This window comes from Carcharhinus amblyrhynchos, chromosome 16 (assembly GCF_965287045.1).
Source record: "Carcharhinus amblyrhynchos chromosome 16, sCarAmb.v2.hapA, whole genome shotgun sequence".
Classification (NCBI taxonomy): Eukaryota; Metazoa; Chordata; class Chondrichthyes; order Carcharhiniformes; family Carcharhinidae; genus Carcharhinus; species Carcharhinus amblyrhynchos.
Window position 1 is genome coordinate 15,900,258 of NC_137339.1, and position 10,199 is coordinate 15,910,456.

The 10,199-nt window shown below is 42.4% G+C and overlaps 1 long non-coding RNA gene across 1 annotated transcript in view; it reads left to right on the forward strand.

Annotated features, from left to right (window-relative positions):
* LOC145353634 (uncharacterized) overlaps nucleotides 1-9,961 on the forward strand; it is a 113,285-nt gene extending 103,324 nt beyond the window's left edge. Inside the window, exons 2-3 of the long non-coding RNA XR_013888749.1 lie at nucleotides 9,028-9,150; nucleotides 9,278-9,961. This is a non-coding gene — a long non-coding RNA (uncharacterized LOC145353634). The remainder of the gene's footprint in view (nucleotides 1-9,027; nucleotides 9,151-9,277) is intronic.
* Nucleotides 9,962-10,199: the final 238 nt, after the last annotated feature.

A 10,199-nucleotide genomic window follows, 5' to 3' on the forward strand; every position in this document is an offset into this window, starting at 1 on the left:
CTTTGTTTCTACTTGCGTTCCCAATGTGCGTGTTGAGTTAAATTACAAAAGATGGTCAAGTCTGCAAATAGTCTTAGTTAAGGAATTCATTCTGCCTTTAGCTGAGAAAATGCAAAAATCACTCAGAAGCATGGGAATCAATGATCTTCGTGGAAAGCTAATCTGAACATATCAGATGTTAACATCTTATAAACTTCCGTTAAATTTCCTACAGTTCCAACATTTATTCTGTCCATAAATGATTGAAGTTGGTTTTATGTTGCATAGATTATCAGTGTTAGTGAGTGACTGCCTTCTGTTTCATTTTGCCAGGATGCACAAGCATTCAGAAACTGACAGGGTCATTGCCATGAAACAAAAAGGTCGAACCTATAGATGAAATCAGAAAGGATTAGTCGGTGATGCCTAACACTTCAGATGGAATGGATTCTTCCTCTGGCCACACTGGAAATGTTTGATTTATGTTTTCTTCACAGCAATTTCCTGATGACTGTTTCGAGTGCTTGCAGTTACAGTTTCACAATTTTGTAGTATTTATATTTTTGGCCAAATTGGGATTTCTGCTTGTTTCATGCTGGGAGAATGCAGTATTAAAAGGAGTTTCTTTTTCTAGTCTCTAAAATAGTCACTGTCAATGAAAATATTCATAAGTAAACAAAAAAAAATGTATTTTCTGTTTAAAATGACTAGTTTCTGGAATTAGGTATACCAACTTAAGCCTGGGGAAGCAATGGTAGACCAATGAATTAAAGGTGTACAGGCTAACCCAGTTGTATATGCACCAACATGCAACTTATCCAAAAAAATGCATTTCAATATTTATCATCTATTAAAAGTTTACTACTCCAATTAACAATTTCCTTACATTCAAACGAAGAATTAGTTAATACTTTCCCACTGAACTATGAAATGAATCAACTCATTGACTTAATAAAAGAAAATAACTGCAGATGCTGGAATCTAAAACCAAAAGAGAAAACGCTGGAAAATCTCAGCAGGTCTGGCAGCATCTGTAAGGAGAGAAAAGAGCTGACGTTTCGAGTCCAAATGACCCTTTGTCAAAGCTCAAAGGGTCATCTGGACTTGAAACATCAGCCCTTTTCTCTCCTTAAAAATGCTGCTGGGCTTTTCCAGAATTTTCTCTTTTGAGCTCATTGACTCAGTCGCCATTTCAGTTTGTGAAGAAACTTCTCAGCCCACCTGTGTTTATCCATAATCACTTTGTCTACTTTAGAATTGGGAAAACGGCATAAAATTTACATACAGAGCCACGCAGGAAGTGCAAAATCAAATCTGTAATTTAATTCGGTGATTTAGTTAAGTAGCAGTTTTAGTTGGACATGGTTAAAGATGTACAGATGTGTGTGCTGGTGGTCTTAGGTGAATGGTTTGTTTTGACATTTGGAACGGTGATGATGAAATGAGAATGAAGTTTCAAGCAACAGAGTAAGCTGTAGTCATAGAAAGATAATACATTTCAAAAAGCAAGTGGAGGTTTAATTGTAGTCTTGCACTAATTTTGATTGATATATTGCAGTTACAATTGAAAGTGCAGAGACAGTTTGCTCACCAAATTAGTTGTCAACAGCAAAAAGAAGGTATTAATTTGTATTGTTCACCAGTTCAATAATTGAATAATGAAAATTATAGCCTCAGACTGCTTATTTGCACCTCCACATTGTTGTCAGTTCCCAGTTCTACAAATGCAAGTGCTTGGTTCCAGGGATAACAAGAATGGTTCCAGTTGTGAGGATGGATTAGACAGGTTGGATCTGTTCTTCATGGAAAGAAAGAAGTTAAGAGGAGATTTGATAGAGATGTTCAAAATCATGAGGTGGCATGACAGGTAAATGGGGAGAAACTGTTCCTGCTCATAAAAGGATCAAAAATGAGAGGGCATAGGTTTAAAGTGATTTTCAATAGAAACAAATGGAATGCAAGACAAAACTTTTCCATCTAATGTATGTTTGGGTTTGGAATGCACTGCTTGGAAGTGTGGTGGAGGGAGAATCAATTGAGGCATTCAACAGGTATTAAATGACTACTGGAATAGAAACAATGTGCAGGATATGGGATATGGGGAAAAGGCAAGAGAATGGCACTAAGTAATGATTCTCATTTAGATAGTCAGGGCAGACACAATGGGCCAAATGATCTCCTTCTGCGCTATAACAATTCTTTGAAATCAAACAATGCAAATGAGAGTGTGTTGCTCCTGCCTCTTAACAAATCATATGTTTATCTGTGAATCAAGCCATGACCTTGCACCACCCAAATTCATCTCCTCTAGCTTAGAATCTTAGAATCCTACAGTGCAGGAAGAGGCCATTTGGCCCATCGAGTCTGCACCGAGAATAATCCCACCCACGCCCAATCCTTGTACCTCCATGTATTTACCCTAGCTAGTCCCCCTGACAGTAAACAGCAATTTAGCATGGCCAAACCATCTAATCCACACATCTTTGGATTTGATATCCTCTCCCAAATTACCCATTGGCCAGCCTCTGTATTTCTATAACTCCCTCTTTCCTTTACCTAGCCAACATGTTTCTACATGTTGGAGCTTCTTAAGTCTCTTGCCATCAACCTTCCAAAGCCCCATTTCTTTTCGATTACATCTACTAAAGCATTTCCTCCAGGCCTAAACATCTATTTCCCTTATACCTCTTTGCAAAGTATTCTCAGGCATTTATTGAAAGCACTATATAAATGTACATTGTTTCAGTAGAAATCATTGATGCTGATATAGGCAAATATGTTTCTAATGGTGTTCTCCAATGCAAGCATTAATTCCTCCACTTAAATAACAGACAGAGGAATGCTACATAGACTTTTTAAGCATCTCAGAAAATCATAGAATCCCTACAGTGCAGAAGTTCAGCCCATCACATCTGCACCAAGTCTCTGACAAAGCATCTTATTCTATCCCTGTAACCCTACGCATTTACCATGTCTAATCCCCCTAACGTAGATGTTTCGGAGCACTATGGGGCAATTTAGCATTGCCAATTTACCAAACCTGCACATCTTTGGACTGTAGGAGGAAATCGGAGCACCTGGAGGAACCACAAAGACACAGGAAGAACTTGCACACTGAGGGCCCTATTTTACCATTTTAGTTCTAAGTGCTAGGCGGACTTGAAACTGGGGGTGTTTCAGATCCGACTTTTACACCCGTTCTCAGGCACCCCCACATGCACTCTGTCTGAAAGAATATTAGCAACTCTGAATTGTGCTATGGACAGGCTTACTGCAGCTCTGATCAGAGCCTTCAACTGTGCATGTCTAGTAAAACAAATTAGAAAAACACTTCTCTGCAACATTGCTCCTGGGCCAGAAAATGCAGCCCCCCCGGCCGCACCCCCCCCCCCCCCCCCCCCCCCCGACCACCGGCCCCCACAGACATTGCGCCACCTCCACAAAATTAATGACCCTTTTAACCCCCGTACTCCCGCTACCCAAACCGATCGCCGCCCCGTTCACTCCTTCCACCCCACCAATCACACACAGAGTGGAAGCAACCCCCCTTCCCCCCATCAATCACACACAGAATGACAGTGAACCCCCCCCTCCTCCCTCCCCCATTTCCCCCCACCAATCACACGCAGAGTTGGCAAGATTTAAATTGACGTCGCTCCCATTTCGGGCACCATCCCGACGGTGGCCACTTTTGGCCCTTGGTAAAGGGGGGAACGGGTGCGGAGGCAGGCGCGGATCACGATACTCACCTCACGTCCGACTGTACCAAGTTTTTGTGCCCAGGAATGGGCGCAACTTGATGGTAAAATCGGGCCGTGACTGTCGGCCAAGGTTGGAATTGAACTCGGGTCCCTGATGCTGTGAGGTAGCACTGCTGGCAATGCTCATTGGGTTCCGGAGGTAGAAGAATTATCCTATGAGGAAATATTGAATAGAACAAAGAAAACAATGAGCAGTACAGCACAGGAACTTGCCTTTTGATCCACTAAGCCTGCACTAACACATAAACTAAACTTTCTGAACTAAAGACCTGTTGCCTCTATGCAGTTGAGATCCCTCTATTCCAAACCTACTCACGTATCTGTCAAGATGACTCTTAAACACTGCTCCTACCACTTCCTCTGGCAGCGCATTCCAAGCATTTACCATCCTCAGTGGTAAAAACTTGCCCTTCACATCTCTTTTAAACTTTCTGTCTTTTACCTTAAACCTATATCCATCCCCCTAATAACTGACATTTCTTCCCTGGGAAAAATACTCTGACTAATCATTCTGTCTATGCCTCTCATAATTCTGTAAATTTCTATCAGGTCACCCCTCAGCCTCTGATGTTCAAGTGAAAACAAATCAAGTTTGTCCAATTTCTCCTCATACCTAATATCTTCCAAATCAGGAAGTTCCAATATCCTGGTAAACCTTTCCTGTACCCTTTCCAAAGTCTGCGCACCCTTCTGGTAGTGTGGCAACCAGGATTGTACACAATTTTCCAAATGTGGTCTAATTAAATTTCTATACAGCTGCAACATGACTTGCCAATTTTTATACTCCATGCCCCAACTGATGAAGACAAGCTTCCCTTTGTCTTATTGACCATCTTATCCACTTTCAGGGAACTGTGGACCTGTATGCCTCGATCCCTCTGTATGCTAATGTTCCTCAGGATTCTCGCATTTCTTGTCTACTTCCTGCATTTGACCTTCCACAATGCATCATCTCACATCTGCCCAGATTAAACTCCACTTGCCTTTTCTCCACCCAAGTCTCCAGCCAATCTATATCCTGCTGTATCCTCTGGCAATCCTCCTCATTATCTGCAGTCCCCCCAATCTTTGTGTCATCTGCAAACATATTAATCAGACCACATACATTGTACATTCAAGACTGACATTGATAGATTTCTATATATTAAAAACATTGAGGGAAATGGAAATAGTGCAGGAAATGGTGTTGAAGTGGAAGATCAGCCATGATCTAATTGAATGGCAGAGCAGGCTCAGAAGTCTTGAGTGGCCTACTCCCACTCTTATTTCTTATGTTCCTATGGTATTCAAACAGCAAGTCCCAGCCTTATACGGTAAAAGAAGTTTTTAAGAACATAAGAAATAGGAGCAGGAGTAGGCCATCCAGCCCTTCGAGCCTGCCCCGCCATTCAATAAGATCATGGCTGATCTGTCGCTGCTCAGTTCCACTTTCCCGCCCTCTCCCCATAACCCTTAATCCCCTCTCGTATCAAAAACCCATCAACCCGCGTCTTAAAAATATTTAGCGAGGCAGCCTCCACCACTTGAACAGGCAGAGAATTCCAGAGATTCACCACCCTTTGAGTGAAGAAGTTCCTCCTCAACTCCGTTCTAAACCACCCCCCTTTTATCTTGAGGCTGTGCCCCCTAATCCTATTGTCTTTTTTGAGCGGGAAGAGTCTTTCCACCTCTATCCTATCCATCCCATTCATCATCGTCTCAATGAGATCTCCTCTCATTCTTCTAAACTCTAACGAGTACAAGCCCAGTTTATTCAGCCTCTCCTCATAGCTCAACCCCCTCAACTCCGGCATCAGCCTAGTAAACCTCCTCTGCACTCCAGCTAGCTATTGCAGTGGGATCAGCTTGGCAATGGCCAATGCCTTGGGAGTGACTGAAAGTGAAGAAAAGCCTCATTATAAGAGATCAACGGAAGTGGCTAATTAATGTCAGTCTACACCTTCCCTTTGCATCATTTAGCTAACTGTAGCAACTGGAGATTATTTTCTCTTCCAGATGCATGGCCACAGAACTCACCTGATGATCACTGAACTGTACAAAGCGGAGGATTCTGATTATTTCCTATTGCACTTTTTGGTGGTCGACTACAGTTCTTGATTTTGTACATTCAGGAAAATTCCTAAGATGTAACAGCAAATGAAAAACAGATGTATTGGCCAGTACTGAGGCTGTAAAGTGAACAGAACATTTGTCATACATTTAGAGTCAGAAACTCGAAAAAGGGTTCCACCTCCTAGGGTTGGGGGTAAGTGTAGCCAACTGAATTGCCCACCCTGATGAATTTCCATTGAAGTCCATTAACAGGGAGTCAATTCACAATGCCAGTTGTATGGCTGGATAACCAGCTGTTAATATGTCTCTGCAGCTCCTTTTGAATAAATGCACGGGAGAATGACTATTGCAACAGGACCTAGTCGGTCACCCAGAATTGCTTTGCTTGCATCCAACTGCCAATATTCTATCATAGTTCCCGAGCTGCTGTGGTTCAGTACAAAACCATAATACAGATAATGTATATATTGTACCACATGGAGCCTTAAACGTACAGGGAGATAGCCTATGCAAAAATAGAATTATTTATAATAGTCTTCAATCGTGGGACAATATATTTCAACACTTAAAAAAAAATACTCTCAGTTAATAGCAAAACATTTCTGTTGACAAACAACATTGCTTACTCCAAGATGCTGTGTCTGAAAAAGCTTTTAGCAAGCAGGCTATGTTATGCAAGACACTAAAGAGTACAACACAACCTGCTCCACAAAAGAAATATACGAGATTTGCATTTAGCTGTGTACCCATAAGTTCTTCAGTGAAAATAAAAATAAACGAGTCTGTCAGGTCTCCCAGAATCACAATTACTTACACACAGCCATTGTCAGGGTGAAATAACTAGTGTATGTATGCACTGGAGAACATTAAATCATTTGAGGAGTGAATAAACAGAGCGATCAGCTCTTACTGGGTTGTAAAATTTAATTGTATGGCGACTCAGAACACTTATGTAGAGGGTTTAATTGAAATCTTATTGTACACTCCCCTCCCTTTTCTTATAGAATCTCCAGCACGGTAAAATCACGTATGCCACATTCCCTGCCCGCAGGTCTTGCCTGTATAATTAACGTACCTGGTAGTCAAACAATTACAGTGCTAATGGATGAGATGGTTATAGACTGGAGACCTTGGGTTGAGTCGCATGTAATATCATGAACCAGTTCTGACGAAGGGGCATGTAGACTCCAAACGTTGGCTCTTTTCTCTCCTCACAGACGCTGTCAGACCTGCTGAGATTTTCCAGCATTTTCTGTTTTTGTTTCAGATTCCAGCATCCACAGTATTTTGCTTTTTTCTTTATATCATTACAGTAATTTTCATACTGCGGCTAAGGTCACTACAGTGGGGTGTTTGGTTATGGGATAATATCCTCCCTTGGGAAACAAGATATGGAGGTGTCGGCGTTGGACTGGGGTGGGCAAAGTAAAAAGTCTCACAACACCTGGTTAAAGTCCAACAAGTTTATTTGGTAGCATGAGTTTTTGGAGCACTGCTCCTTCATCAGGTGAGTGGGACTTTGGTTCACAAACAGGGCATATAAAGACACAGACTCAATCACAAGATAATGGTTGGAATGTGGAAGTCTTTGCAGGTGCAGACAATGTGAGTGGAGAGAGGGTTAAGCACAGCTTAAAGAGGTGTGAATTGTCTCAAGTCTGCTTAACCCTCTCTCCACTCGCATTGTCTGTACCTGTAAAGACTTGATTACCTGTTAAGAGTCACATTCCAACCATTATCTTGTAATTGAGTCTGTGTCTATATATACCCTGTATGTGAGCCCAACTCCCACTCACCTGATGAAGGGGCAGTGCTCTGAAAGCTTGTGCTACCAAATAACTCTGTTAGATTTTAACCTGGTGTTGTGAGACTTCTTACTGTCCCTTGGGAAAGGAAGATTCAACCTACTATCTCCATTGTGAACACACCATCCTGTCAGCTGATGGTAAAGGAAAATTAATGTCAAGTTGTGGAGGCATTAATGGAAGGAAGCATCTGGATGATGAAAAGGCAGAGATCTTTTTTGGAATGAAACTGAACAAAATGGGAGTAAAGGAATGTTTATTGGTTACCAGGTATGATTCATCCACATTTCAGCATGATGGACTGTCAGCTGTTCTGAAATATTAGTATGTAGACAGAGGATGTTTGACTTAACCAGAAAAATGCGGATGCAAGTTGAATTTCTTAATTGATCTCCAATCTTCATCTCCCAGCAGAGCAGTATTACAGTGTTTCCATGATTATATTATACTGATATAAATCTGAGTCTTTGAGCAGTTTACAGCTTTAAAAAATGAAAGTTTAAAAAATCTGACATCAGATTATTGATTTAGCAGAAGCAAAGCTGCTTCAGTAAGAAACCCATTCATTACATTTTTATTTCGAATATTATGATATGCTGAGTTTGGCATCAATAGACTTTAATATTTAATGTGATATTTCTCACTCCTGTTTTAGCTGCTATGGTGGCATCTTCTGATCTGGAGTCGAGGTTTGGTGACGGATGTGGAAGTGGGAGTGATTCCTGCCGGGGGGCAGGGGGTAACTGACCACGCACGGTCATGTGTTGTTCGTCTGCGCATCTGCAAGGAGCTCACTGAATCTCGTGGCGGGCAACTGCCACCTTTTCCATTGCCTCGCAGAGTCAAAGGATATAGTGCAATATTTAAAGGACACCCAGACAAGCTGTTCATTCATGGCATGCCAGGGGTTTCATTCTAGTTTGCCCTTCAAGATTCTATCAATAAGAGTGATCCAGAATGCACTATTTGAGGCCCTGCAGTTCAGAATCTCCCTGGAGATTCTCCTCCAAGCCATCCAGTAAAGGTAGAGGGTGCTGTTTCTCAGAGATGGCAGCACTGCCTGGGTGGGGTTGCAGTGAAGAATAGTGTCCATGGAGTCCATCAAAGAAACAACCAACAAAGGAGGGAAAGGACGAATGATCTGCTGGGTAAGCCACATAATCTATTCCATAAGACCATAAGACACAGGAGCGGAATTAGGCTATTTGGCCCATCAAGTCTGCCGCCATTCAATCATGACTGGAGTTTGGGTTGCTGCAGTTGGGATATCGACACCGAATGTATGCCAGACGCTCCATGCTCTCAAGTTTCTGTTAATTGCAGAACAACCTACTTGTTAATCACTTACTGGGAAGGACTCAGCAGCTGAGTGCATGCTCATGAACTGCTCATACACCAATTGGGATGACAATCCTTCTGTCTTTCTGCAGGACAAGAAAACCACAATAACAGGGAGTGGGTCAAGTCCAGAGACAGCATTCCAGTGCTCACCCCATAAGACGAGTAAGCCGCCAGGCTAACCAGGGAGAAGCAGCACCATTCCTTTGCTGAAGGCAAGATAAATTTCCCCTCAGGAAGCCAGTGAGGATGCTGCTAGTCTACAATTGTCAGTTGTGCCCACAGGGTAACACATTTCATTCAATTAAGGAATATGCTTAATATTTATTTTCTCTATTCCAGGTTCACAATGGAGACAGTGCTAAGCCCTGCGCCTGGCTTCTATCTAAACCGAACCTCTCCCAGGTGAAGGACATCCTGGAGAACCAGATATGTGTTCCTCCAGCTACATGGCTATGTATGGAGACATTGCTCTTTGACTGGGGTGATGAGAGTCATGTGTGTCAACCCTCCCTCTGATATTGCTCATTTTGCCTCCATTACTCTTGAGATTCTATAGATTTGCAGCATAGAAAGGAAGCATGATCCCTTATCAGCCGTGACCATTTAGCTGGGTGGATAGAGGTTTGGAGTTGAGTTTGCTGCCATCCACCAACTGTGCCCCTTGGAGACAATCCATCTTCCTCCCTCTGAGTCTGACTGTAGCAGATGGCAAATGACACAATGAATGGTAGATCCACACCTTGCTGGAATCTCAATGTTATGAGCCAGGGAACAAATTTGCTGCTGTGTGGGCCTCATCATAGACAGAAGAACACAATTGAGGATGGTTCTTGTCCAGTTGCCCCTATTAGGCTGTCCCTTTTTATGACTAATAGCTGACCCTTAACTCCACCCACCTGAAAAGACCGTCCTTTCACTTTGAGATATCACAGTTTTACATTGACTGTGTTGCATAGTTCAGAATTGTATTATGTGCTCCTTTTTACAGTAGTTAGCACTGCTGCCTCACAGGCCCAGGAACCTGGGTTCAATTCCCGGCTTGGGTCACTGTCTGTGCAGATTCTGCGCGTTCTCCCTGTGTCTGTGTGGGTTTCCTCCAGGTGCTCCAGTTTCCTCCCACAGTTTGAAAGATATGCTGGTTAGGTGCATTGACCATGCTAAATTCTCCCTCAGTGAGTGTGGCAACTAGGGGATTTTCACACTGACTTCACTGCATTGTTAATGTAATCCTCTTTGTAACACTAATGAATAAACTTAAAAA